The 14,029-nt window shown below is 38.9% G+C and overlaps 1 protein-coding gene across 4 annotated transcripts in view; it reads left to right on the top strand.

The window, feature by feature from the left end:
• Positions 1 to 181: 181 nt before the first annotated feature.
• The window catches only part of bcl2l16 (BCL2 like 16), a 58,874-nt gene continuing 45,026 nt past the window's right edge, over positions 182 to 14,029 (top strand). Inside the window, exon 1 of one of the 4 annotated variants that reach the window (XM_087262679.1) lies at positions 182 to 312. The gene's annotated coding sequence lies outside the window, so the exon portion shown is untranslated. The remainder of the gene's footprint in view (positions 313 to 14,029) is intronic. The other 3 variants (XM_087262681.1, XM_087262683.1, XM_087262680.1) reach the window with 3 other exon arrangements.

The following is a 14,029-nucleotide window of genomic DNA, read 5'->3' on the forward strand; positions in this document are numbered from 1 at the left end:
GATGTGAATAATTAATTTGTTGTCTTTTACTATTATTACTGCTTTATTGAAAGGCCTTTCACTGTTGTCTGCTCAAAAATAAATGTGCTGTGACAAAAAAATCCCCTAAAATTAATAAGACATTCAGCAATACAGTAACTAAGCAATAATACTAAACTTTCACAGCTGTCACAATTCAAGTGAATAAGATGTTTTATTTGAACTTACATGCGGGACTTTTATTTTGAAAACGCAACCGCAGATTGTTTACTATGCAAAGTGCAAGATTTGCAGACTTTACATTTATACAGCTCCACTCAGAAGAAGCATAAGGTATGTTTTATTGTATCTTATGTTGATTTATCGTGTGTATTGTGAACTTTGAAGTGTCTGTTTCAACAAACAAGTGTAGACTTCTGAATCGTGTCAAATCACTCAGCTCAACCGTCATCCGTTTATGCAGATGAAGTCTCGGCGATTTTCTTTGTAGCTTAATTAATGCATCTCTATTGGTCTCTTTAGTCAATTTTAATTATAATTTAGCCTTCATCTATACTTCATGAGCAAATGAGTGTAACATTACTCTGGGTTTATATCTGTCTGTGTTGAGCGTACATCATTTCCTATGCAAGAAAAAAGAACATTAGCAAAGACCCAATATGAACAAAAAGGGTTCCATAAATAAAATTTCAGCATTTTAAACAAGTTTAAATGATTTACACTAAGAAAGAGTTTTACATGCAATATAATTGTTATAGTCTTTTAAAGAGTTCACATATAAATCAAAAGTCCTTTCTGAAAATATAAAAGTAAGGGTGTTTCTTTGAAAATGTACATTTATGGATGTAAAATTTAGCCATTGAGCATAAGCATGGGACGACAACCATTATTAAGGTATACCATTGTTGGGAAAAGTCAAGGTTTTAAAACCGTCAAAATGTTCTATACCGTTCCTAAGGTATGTGTAAGATTTTTTATTTACTTTTTTTGTTTGTAGTTTTTTAGGATAACAGTATCTTCAGCAGAAAAGAAATTTTAAGATTTTGAAAAATGGTAAACAATCAGTCTTTGAAACAAATCACAACAGCAGAAGTCAAAAATTAATTTAGCATGACACGTTATAGTGTTCCAAAATATTATAAATGTTGCTCAAAATAAAACATATACTGTGTTCAAAAGTGAAAAAAAAGGTTTTGTGTTTTTTACCCAGACATTTAAAAATAATATTTTTAGAGCAGTAATCGCAGATATCTAAGGTTATCATGTCGGATTCTTATACTAACCCATGCCTAATTGAACGTACATCATGCAGTGTGTTTGTGTGTGAGAGCTGGAGCAGGGTTGTTGCTAGAGCGGATACGTTTGCGGCCGGAAGTTAACGCAAATTATTTATATTATTTATTAAATTTCTCATTTGTTGTATTTTATTAACGTCTACCCCAACCCTAAACCCAACCGTCACAGTAATGTAAAAACTGTAGTTGTACCGAGTATTAGTTATTTTATCTATTAAATTACCCAATAAAATGTATTTTTAACGCCTACCCCCACCCCAACCCTAAACCCAACCCTCACAGTACTGTGAAAATATTAATTATTGTTATACAGTGTCATTAAAAAATGCTGCTTTATTAATGTGCATATCGCACTTCCGGCCGGCCGCATATCCGATCTAGACTTTACCCTGGAGCAGAGCTCATTAATATTCACGACACAATCCATATATGGTCAATCATGGACCTTCACGCCCTATTCACACGGGGCTTCAGCGTCATCGCTTGACTGAAGGCGTGTCTGAAGTTGGGGCTAAAGCGATCGTCATAGCAGCGTCAGCCAATGAAATTTAGTCAGCAATAGGCCACTGTCTAGCTGGTGTATTTGCATACAGTGATCTGATTGGCTGACGCTTCCGTCGGCGCTTGAAAAGTTGAGCTAGTCCCAACTTCTACAGCGAGGAATGCTCTGAAGTGGCGCCGACGGATCCACAATGAGATCAGCAATGCCTGACGTCACTCATTCAAAGTGAATGGGAAATGTTGACGCTGACGCCCCGTGTGAATAGGGCGTGTCAGGTTCGATGGGTATTTTATGGAGTAATAAATGAGCTTATAAAACCATTTCTGGACATTTTTTAAAAACTTACCGAAGCCTACTATGTAGACATCAGTGTTGTACTAATGTAGTATATGGCACATTTGACAGTGACCTTTATTGACATTTTAATCATTTTAAATAATATAATGCATAAGAGATGATATTCAGAGATTTAAGCCTGTATTGATGAACTAAATTGGCCGTTGTGTATAAGTGTGTGTGAATGAGTGTGTATGGGCCCAGCAGACACCCAACATCATAAGACTAAGTAATATTGGGTTAGATTTAAGTCGCCAGCGTCTAATAATGACGTCAAATGACATTGGTATTTGGTTGATTTTAGGTTGTGTTGGAAAATCAACATCGAGCCAACAACTTAAACCAGCGTCATAGTGTTGCCCAATACTGGCATTTATTTGTCATGTTTGGCAACCAAAATCCAATCTGACAGACGTCATAGTGGTAACGTCCACACAACGTCAAGCTGTCCCATCATTAGACGTTGATATTTGTTTGATTTTAGGTTGTGTTGGAACATCTGTCTGACGTTGGGTTCTGACGTCAACCTGATTTTCATTTCCAAACAAAATGTAACGTCCCATGACGTTGGGATACAGTGTAAATCTGACGTCATGTTGGCGTCCTCTGCCTGCTAGGGGTGTTTCCCAGTGCTGGGTAGCAGCTAGAAGGGCATCCACTGTGTAAATAATACCACAGGTACCCAGTACTGGGAAATAGTACTGGAATAGTTGGCAGTTCATTCCACTGTGGCGACATCTAAAGTAGAGACTAAGCCGAATGAGTTTAACTAGGGCAAAATCAAAACCTCGATTAATTGAACATTTTGAACTCGATTACGATGAATAAATAGTTATCGAAACAGACTTTCGAATGTACTTTCCGATTAATCGTTCAGCCCTAATTGTAACTTAATTTGGTTGTGATAGACTGTGCACCTTTTGTAAAGCTGCTTTGAATCAATAGTTATTTATAAATAAACTTGAATTGAATTGAATTATCTGCTCAGCATGTCTATATTACCCAATAAATGCGAAATACAACATGTTCTGCCTTTTTTTATTTGCCCGTGCATTGTTTATGGCTGTTTTTCTGCCGGTTATTAGCCGTGGTCTCGGCGGTGCAGACCTGATTACCCAGAGGGTTGGCATGAATAGGGCTTGAGCTCGGACCATTACAGAAGCAATTAAATGTGAGCGTGGAGTGTGTGCAGGTTCACAACTCTCCGCTCTGATCCCCGTGTTTGAATTTAATAAGGACTAATCTGCCGCCTAGTTAATTAAGAGGCAGTCGCTCCTTTCCGTTGGCTGCCTCAAAACAATCACACGCGTTAAATGTTTACCATGTCGCAATTAAAGCAGGCGACATAGCAGAAGTTTTCACCCCCCCCCCTCCGCTTCCCACAACCTCCTGCCCTTCAGCAAAAGACACGTATACAAACTATAGTGGGAAACCAACCGCTCTTCTCACTTCTCAGACGTTTAATTGACATCCTGAATTATTTATTTGACTTCTTTCCCTCAGAAATCAACTCAAAATCAAACACTGACTCTCTCCTTCTGTTCAAATCCATACTCAAAAACCCTCATTCATTCATTCATTCATTCATTCATTTTCTTGTCGGCTTAGTCCCTTTATTAATCCAGGGTCGCCACAGCGGAATGAACCGCCAACTTATCCAGCAAGTTTTTGCGCAGCGGATGCCCGTCCAGCTGCAACCCATCTCTGGGAAACATACACACACACACTCATAAACTCAAACACAACGGACAATTTAGCCTACCCAATTCACCTGTACCGCATGTCTTTGGACTGTGGGGGAAACCGGAGCACCCGGAGGAAACCCACACGAACGCAGGGAGAACATGCAAACTCCACACAGAAACGCCAACTGAGGTGAGGTTCAAACCAGCGATTTCCCTACCTAAAAACCTCATTCATTCATTTTCCTTCCGCTTAATCCCTCTATTTATCAGTGGTCACCACAGCGGAATGAACCACCAACTATTCCAGCATATGTTTTAGACAGCGGATGCCCTTCCAGCTACAACTCAGTACTGGGAGACATCCACACACACTCATTCACACACACACACTCATACACTAAGGCCAGCTTAGTTCAGAGAAAATGCAAACTCCACACAGAATTGCCAACTGAGCCAGCCGAGGCTCGAACCAGCAACCTTCTTGCTGTGAGGCGAACATGCTAACCACTACGCCACCATGCAGCCAGCTACATTAATATAATAAGTGTCTATTTTATTCAACATATAGTTTAATGAAAGTTACAGTTTTAGGTGTCTCTCACATTGTCCCTCAGTGACATTAATATAGTGTAGAATGCTTTTAATAATAATTTAGTGTCCATTTTATTCAGCATGCAGTTTGTCATGTCTTATTGCCTTATTTCTCTGTTAAAATGTAACGTAATAGTTGCTTTCCCTGGTGATTAGTTACTGTTATAGACCATTTTGAGGGATGTAAACAAAAACAATGGTCCTAATGTATTTCCTGTTTTACATTTGTAATTTCTACAGCTTCTGAAAATCCAAAAAGAGCTGCATATTGATAAATAATGAGTATAAAAAAAAGTATTGCTAAATAAAAAAAATAGTATTGATAAATAATGTTATGATGGCTGTTTAAACATTAAGTTATGATTAAATTGCGTCTTGTTATGAAATAGTTAGATAACAAGCAGGAAATGTTCTTCCTGCTGCGCCACCGTGTCACCCAGCATAAAGGTTTTAATAACTAATTTCTTTTTTTTAATGATTTTCTTCTTTTCTTTGCAAAAAATGCAGCTGAATCTCATGTACAGATCCTTAACATAAAAGCAGAACAATGCAAAATAATTAAATACAGTAAATAACCTCCTATAAATTGAGTAAATAAACCAACTCAAAACACATACAAAAAAAGAGGGTGGAGGTTGCCAATATCATAGTCTTAGTTATTATTTTGTCTCATGTTGCGTATACTTGACGATACAGATGAAAACTAAATTATTTATCTTCCTGTGAAATTTTTTTTTTTTTTGTCAAATTTCTTTCTGCTATTTCAACACATTGTAAACTTTTAACAAACTAGATTTACTAATTATGTGTTAGTTAAAGCTACATTTCAATAGGATAATACCATGTACACACACACACACACACACACACACATATATATATATATATATATATATATATATATATATATATATATACAGGCACACACACACAAACACTCCTAGGCCACTTTATTAGGTACACCTTACTAGTTCTAGTACAAAACTGCCTTAATCCTTCGTGGCGTAGATTCAACAAGCTACTGGAAATATTCCTCAGAGATTTTGCTCCATATTGACATGATAGCATCACACAGTTTCTGCAGATTTGTCGGCTGCACATCCATGATGCCAATCTCCCGTTCCACCACATCCCAAAGCTGCTCTATTGGATTGAGCTCTGGTGACTGTGGAGGCCATTTGAGTACAGTGAACTCATCGTCATGTTCAAGACACCAGTCTGAGATGATTGAGCTTTATGACATGCTGCGTTATCCTGCTGGAAGTAGCCATCAGAAGATGTGTACACTATGCCTCAAGGTTGGACGTGTTGTGTGTTCAGAGATGCTCTTCTGCAGAGCTCGGTTGTAACGAGTGCTTATTTGAGTTACTGTTGCCTTTCTATCAGCTGGAACCAGTCTGGCCATTCTCCTCTGACATCATCAAGGCATTTGCGCCCACAGAACTGCCACTCACTGGATGTTTCCTCTTTGTCTGAGCATTCTCTGTAAACCCTAGAGATGGTTGTGCGTGAAAATCCCAGTAGATCAGCAGTTTCTGAAATACTCAGAGCAGCCTGTCTAGCACCATCAACCATTCTACGTTCAGAGTCACCTAAATCTCCTTTCTTCCCCATTCTGATGCTCGCTTTGACCTGCAGCAGATCGCCTTGACCATGTCTACATGCCTAAATGCGTTGAGTTCCTGCCATCTGATTGGCTGATTAGAAAATTGCAGTTGGACAGGTGTGCCTAATAAAGTGGCCAGTAAATGTATAATTACCTTTCTCTGTAAGACAGCACTTGGGAAATATTTGAATAAGAATTAAAATTTCACAGGCTAATAATTTTGCATTAATCTGTATATAAGAAGCTAGCAAGCATTGATCATATTTAAAAAAGTCTAATTAATGCAACCAAAAGCGCCATGAGAGTCATAAAATCTATATGTTCATGATTAGCGAGCACTAAAATGTCAACTTAATGCACTTTTAAACAAATAAATAAATAAAAGCGCTCCCTGATGTCGGTGTAGGTGCTGATACGGCATCAATTATTTATTTCGCATCGGATTGAAAAGCATCAGGCAAATTCATTAACGTATGCAAATGATCACAATTGCAATTATCTTCATATCTTGATAAGTAAGGAAATCAAAACCTCGGCACAATTTGAATCCCACTGTGCCTCAACTTACACTCCGCATTCAAACCAATCAAGCTTCATCTGCATATTCCTAATTAACCGCGCATATTCACATGCCAATTAGAGGCTCTGAGAGAAAGAAAAAAAAAACGGCCTCTTAGTCAACAGGCATTATCCTCTATCAGGGAAAAGTTTGCAGGTGTATGAATTGCTACGCGGCTTCTGTCATGGAAAAAGTGTTTATATTCACTAATTAATCATATTAACACATGCAAATGAGTCTAATTGGCTGAGTTTCCATGCCTCACGCTGTGAGAAAGTGGGAAAGGGAAGAGTGTGGATATTTTTACCAGCTAACAACCATTTACAAATGCTTTATTTTCATCTCTCTTAAGTTCGCTATCTAAATAGCGCATGCATAAGGCTGCTGTCTTCTATTTTAAAGGGGATCCATTATGCAAAAATCTCTTTTATAAGGGGTTAAAACCAATGACTGTTTAAAATATGGATGATGCGGTAGCAACTTTGCCATTGAACGCTCTAAAGGCAAAAAACCTCATGATGGGCACAAACTGTCGGAAAAGACTGCTGAAATTGGAGCCTGGGCATGCACAGAAGGGGCTACCTGAGGTGGAGTCAAGCGTCCAACCAAACGCTTGTATGTCGAATCATCCACGCCCCCTGAACTTCTGATTTGTCCACCCGTATCTGCAGTATAAAAAAGGCTCGCTACTATAAATACAAGCACTTACATTTAATACACGTAATAATACACGATTTAAAAACTGTGCGATGTAAGCTGTTATCATTTAATAAAACAATATACAGTTGAAGTCAGAATTATTCGCCCTCCTGTTTATTTTTTTTCCCAATTTCTGTTTAACAGAGAAGATTTCTTCAACACATTTATAATCATATTAGTTTTAATAACTCATCTCTAATAACTGATTTATTTTATCTTTGCCATGATGACAGTATATAATATTAGAGTAGACATTCTTCAAGACACTTCTATACAGCTTAAAGTGACATTTAAAGGCTTAACTTGGTTAATTGGGTTAACTAGGCAGGATAAGGTAACTAGGCAAGTTATTAATGATGGCTTGTTCTGTAAACTATTAAAAATAGCATAAAGGGGCTAATAATTCTGACCTCAAAATGGTTCTTAAAAAATTAAAAACTGCTTTTACTCTAGCAGAAATAAAACAAGTAAGACTTTCTCCAGAAGAAAAAATATTATCAGACAAACTGTGAAAATCTCCTTGCTCTGTTAAACAACATTTGGAAAATATTTAAAAAAGAAAAAAAATTAAAAGGGGGCGAATAATTTTGATTTCAACTATGTTGGACTGCAAAGTAAACGATCTTTCATACACTCCAGCCGGAGTTAGACTCAGCTACGAGCACAAATAAATATGTCTCTTATAATGGGTTGTTGGTATTTAATATCCTCACAGGGGTAGAAATATCATTTGTAAAATATGAACAAAAACACACAACGACAATGTAATTAAAAAACGTAAATGAAAACAAATGAAAAAGCTTATTTAATGACTGTTTTATTCCTATCGAAAGAGCAAACCCTGAACATCTCTATATTTAGGCTAAAAGACTGCTTTATTTATTTATTTAGGTCTACTTATTGGTACTGAATGTTTGTGCTTTCATTTTAGTTGTTTTTTTTAATTCTTTAATTCCACTTTCCAAAGTGAATCCTCATTGCGAGGGCCAGACGGAATCTGCAGACGTTTTCTGCTATTTCTGCAGAGAGAATGACTGTATAGGTGTTTCCCAGTACTGGGTTGCAGTTGGAAGGGCAGTCGCTGCATAAAACATATTCTGGAATAGTTGGCGGTTCATTCCACTGTGGCGACCCCTGATAAATAAGCTGAAGGAAAACGAATGAATTAATTGATTTTGATCTCCACTGTAATATGGCAGACATGATGACATCTCAGATCATAGCAATATGGTACGATGTGTCCACTTCATAGGGCACTAAAGGCTGAACGCACTTTCCACACTGTACTTTTTTTGTTGTTGTTGAATCAAATGAACTTTTTCTAGTCATCTCAACTTACATCAGCTTAAGATACACTTTGAATAACTTTAATAAAAATGTTGAAACCTGATTAATATTAAAATAAGTCAAAGCAACATAAGAATATTTGTTTTCTTGACTGTTCGTTATTACATTTTTGTATGGTGCATGTAGACAAATATCATCCTAGATAAATCCTATCTTTATTTTGACTTTATAACAGTATATGTGATGTGATGATGTGATATCTTTTCCTCATTCTCCTCATTAGCACTACGTATGAAAGTGTCAGAACTTGTACGCTAAATGTGTGGCCACATCCCATAAAAACCTCTGTTTTAATTACGTTGCTAAATTTATGACGGTGTTATGTGTATAAAGAACAACAGAAATGACACGCACGCATCAGAACGCTGTCTTTTTCACCTTCAGTTGTTCACAGTAATGTAGAGAGGACAGGATATTATAGGACAGCTAATTTACATCCACTGCTTATTGTATAGCAGGCGGCATCTAAAATCAGACTTTCCTTCAGGATGCACTAAAAATATCTGTAAATTAGCAGTTTTCCCTATTTTGTAGTTCTTGTTTTTATTTTTGCCTGCTTTTGAATTGCATTATGGGATATTTATTGTTCTTCCAGCAACTTTTAACCTTAAAAAAATCCCAAAAAAGGGACTTTTTTGAACGTGTAATAGTGTGCAGTGCTGTATTGTGTGTGTTGGTGTTGTATATTACAATACAAAAAACTAGTAACAAACCGCAGTACATTTTCTGTTATTTTACAGACTTATTTCTCTAGATATTATTATTTCTTATAGATTATATGATTTCAGTTTAGGGTGACGTAAAACAAAAAATGTAATTGGTTTGTTTGCACATTTATTGATATAGAAGTCAATTTTGGAGGACTATACGTGCACCCGATGGGTCAAATATTGTAAAATGCACCAATACACACAGCAAGACTGGTGACATAGTGGTTTGATGAACATGAACGTGAAGTTGAACATCTCCCATGGCCTGCACAGTGCCCAGACCCATATATTATTGAGCACTTTGGGGTGTTTTGAGGTTTTCCTACATCAGCATTACGTAGTGATCTGAACATTATTCTGAAGAATAACTGCTCTATATCGCTCTGGCCGATGTGCAGGATTTGTATCTGTCAAAATTGTTGTCGTCATACTGCCCTCTAGTGTTCATTTCACCTAGAAACTCCAGTCAAGGGTGTGTAAGGCTTTGTGGTTTCACTAAAATGTAGGCTGAAGCACGTATTTCCAAATGAACCTGCATTGGAAACTCTGCGAAACTCTCAGTACTCATTTCAGACTCTCAACGTTTTGTCAAAACAATGGCATCATCCGTCTCTCTCGTTCGTGATCCTACATATAACATCGACTCATTACACTTTTAAGTAATTATTTAGTTTATTTAGTGTTGTGCAAACAACTGCAACATAATAATCCTCTATTTGTTGATAATACGTCGCTTTAAATATCACTAGTGTGAAAAGGAACTAAAGTTGTTGTCGTCTCGTCATACTGCCCTCTAGTGTTCATTTCACCTAAAAATTCCAGTCTAATGTACGTAGGTTATTGTGTTTTCAATAAAATATGGGCTGAAGCACTTATTTCCTTCATTGCAAACTCTGCGAAACTCTCAATACTCATTTTAGACTCTCAACGTTTTGTCAAAACAATGTCATCATCGTTCTCTCTTGTTCGTGATCCTACACATAACATCGACTCATTACACTTTTAAGTAATTATTTAGTTTATTTAGTGTTTTAGAGCAACAAAATAATCCTCTATTTGTTGATAATACGTCACTTTAAATATCACTAGTGTGAAAAGGAGCTTAAGTTGTCGTCTCGTCATACTGCCCCCTAGTGTTCATTTCACCTAGAGACTCCAGTCTAATGTACGTACGTTACTGTGATTTCAATAAAATATGGGCTGAAGCACATATTTCCTTCATTGGAAACTCTGCGAAACTCTCAATACTCATTTCAGACTCTCAACGTTTTGTCAAAACAACGCCATCATTGGTCTCTCTCGTTCATGATCATACACATAACATCCACTCATTACAGTTTGAAGTAATTTTTTAGTTTATTTAGTGTTGTGCAAACAACTGCAACAAAACATCCTCTATTTGTCGATAATACGTCACTCTAAATATCACCAGTGTGAAAAGGAACTAAAGTTGTTTTCGTCTCGTCATACTGCCCTCTAGTGTTCATTTCACCTAGAAATTCCAGTCTAATGTACGTAGGTTATTGTGTTTTCAATAAAATGTAGGCTGAAGCACGTATTTCCTTCATTGGAAACTCTGCGAAACTCTCAATACTCATTTCAGACTCTCAACGTTTTGTCAAAACAACACTACGATCGGTCTCTCTGCTTCGTGATCCCACACATAACATCGACTCATTAGGCGTTGATCTGACAGGAGGGTGCGGCCGGTTGTCGCGCTCCCTCAGGTCTCCATCAGATCGCTTTTTCTCCAACATGTCTGCGCGGTGTGAGCTCGTAATGAGCCACTTGTGCAGCGAATCAGTAGGGCCTCGGCGACAGAGAGACAGACTTGACAACTGTGAACTTCCCCGAGCAGAGAATCTCGGGTGAAGGAAAAAAATAAATGCCAGCTCCTCGCCCAATCACAGCGCTCTGAATAATTAAGGCGATCGGCTTAATTAGCTCAATTACGTTAATTTGACCACGGAACACGGCCATATGGTGAAAGGAAACAAAAGAGGGGGGAACTAATTAAAAGTAAAATAATGAGGATTTTAATTAAGCTTTTCCCCAGACGTCGGTGAGAGGGGGATCTGGTGCAGGAGAGAGTAATTAAAGTAGTGTAGCGCTGGCAACATTTCTCTCTCTCTCTCTCTCGGTCTCTCTTTTTCACTCACTCTCTCAGAACTGTGAGGGCTCAATCGGTCTAATTAAATCTGTAAATAAATTAGCTACATGGAAGCCTGCTTGAGTTGACACCCCTCCCCCAAACACAAACACTCACCCGCACGCCTTTCCTATCTTTATCTCCATATAGCATGACTTACGGCTGGGGCGGAGGTCTGACTGACTCCCGTTGCTTTACAACTCCATATCGATTGAGCAGAGTTGTGTATTTTACTTTTGTTGTGTCCTTTTAAAAGGGGTAGTTCACTCACAAATTGTTTCCTCATCACTCTCTTGTTTCAATCTGGCTTGAGATATTCTGATAAATGCTGGAGGAGAACTGTATTATTTGTTCTTACTATTGATAGGGCTGCTTTTTCTGTCATTCTTCAGTGTACACTCACCGGCCACTTTATTAGGTACACCTTACTAGTACTGGGTTGGACCCCGTTTTCCCCTTAGAAGTGTCTTAATCCTTCGTGGCGTAGATTCAACAAGCTACTGGAAATATTCCTCAGAGATTTTGCTCCATATTGTCATGATAGCATCACACAGTTGCTGCAGATTTGTCGGCTGCACATCCATGATGGCGATCTCCCGTTCCACCACATCCCAAAGGTGCTCTATTGGATTGAGCTCTGGTGACTGTGGAGGCCATTTGAGTACAGTGAACTCATTGTCATGTTCGAGACACCAGTCTGAGATGATCGAGCTTTATGACATGCTGCGTTATCCTGCTGGAAGTAGCCATCAGAAGATGGAGACACTGTGCTCATAAAGGGATGGACATGGTCAGCAGCAATACTCAGGTAGGCTGTGGCGTTGATGCTCAATTGGTACTAATGAACCCAAAGAAAATCTCCCCCACACCATTACACCACCACCACAGCCTGAACCGCTGATACAAGGCAGGATGGATCCATGCTTTCATGTTGTTGAGGCCAAATTCTGACCCGAGCATCTGAATGTGTCAGCAGAAATGGAGACTCATCAGAGCAGCAACGTTTCTCCAATCTTCTATTGTCCAGTTTTGATGAGTCTGTGTGAATTGTAGCCTCAGTTTCCTGTTCTTAGCTGACAGGAGCGGCACCCGGTGTGCTCTTCTGCTGCTGTAGCCCATCCGCCTCAATGTTGGACGTGTTGTGTGTTCAGAGATGCTCTTCTGCAGAGCTCGGTTGTAACGAGTGCTTATTTGAGTTACTGTTGCCTTTCTATCAGCTGGAACCAGTCTGGCCATTCTCCTCTGACCATCAACAAGGCATTTGCGCCCACAGAATTGCCGCTCACTGGATGTTTCCTCTTTGTCGGAGCATTCTCTATAAACCCCAGTGATGATTGTGTGTGAAAATCCCAGTAGATCAGCAGTTTCTGAAATACTCAGAGCAGCCCGTCTGGCACCAACAACCATGCCACCTTTCTTCCCCATTCTGATGCTTGCTTTGAACTGCAACTGCAGCTGGTCAGCACTGTCGTCTCACACCAAGAAGGTCTTGTTCGAGTCCCGGCTGGGTCAGTTGGTGTTTCTGTGTGGAGTTTGCATGTTCTTCCCGTGTTAGCCTGGGTTTCCTCCGGGTGCTCCGGTCTCCCAAACAGTCCAAACACATCAGCTAAAGGTGAACTGAAATAACTAAATCGACCATAGTGTACAAGTGTGAATATGAGAGTGCATGCGTGTTTCCGAGTGCTGATTTGCAGCTTGAAGGGCATTCGCTCTGTAAAACATATGCTGGATAAATTGGCGGTTCATTCCACTGTGGCGACCCCTGATTAATCAAGGGACTAAGCCGAAGGAAAATGAATGAATGAAACATAGCTAAAGACCACTGGCGTCAACACTGAGCTCCTTTAAGCCTTGAATCAGCGTCCTCTGTTTGTGTCCATGGACCTGAGCTTAAACCAGAGCTTCCACAGGCTCAACATCAAACATAACACTAACCCTTAATATTACCCATGATGCTCGGCTCGCCAGTTTCCATCCCTATTAAAAGAGTCCACTGGCCTGAACTTTCTCTTCAAGGGCTGATTTCTGCTGTAATCTCTCATTACAGCAGACCTTGATCACGTCCTCTGCGTGCCCCCCAGCCCCCAATCTTCTCTACTCACATCGATGGCACATTTTTAATTAGAAAATGCATTCAGACTGACAACAAAGTGATTTGCATATTAAATTAACAGCTACTTGCATTGGCAGAAGAGCCGGTTACACAGAGAAAACTGCACACACACTGCCACGCGACAACTTTTATTTGCATGCAGGCTTTAAATACATGTACTGATGTCACGTCACTTCAATATTGAGCATAATCCTCCTGTGGTCTTATAATTCTGTACACCGCCTGACAAAATCTCGTCGCCTATGCAAGCTTTATAGGAACTGCAGGTAATATCTTGACTTGTAGCTGATCATTTGGTATCAAAAGTGGCTTATATGAAAGGCAAAGGCCTCTAGATGATGCTTATTTGATCGCAATAGTCTGAGCTGAAACTTCACTTCCAATCTCTTGGCACATCCGGATTTATTTTACATCTTGAAAAAAGGGTCTTAATAGATCCCCTTTAACCAACGTAAATG

Source organism: Danio rerio, chromosome 8 (assembly GCF_052040795.2).
Source record: "Danio rerio strain M-AB ecotype USA chromosome 8, GRCz13ab, whole genome shotgun sequence".
NCBI classification, from domain to species: Eukaryota; Metazoa; Chordata; class Actinopteri; order Cypriniformes; family Danionidae; genus Danio; species Danio rerio.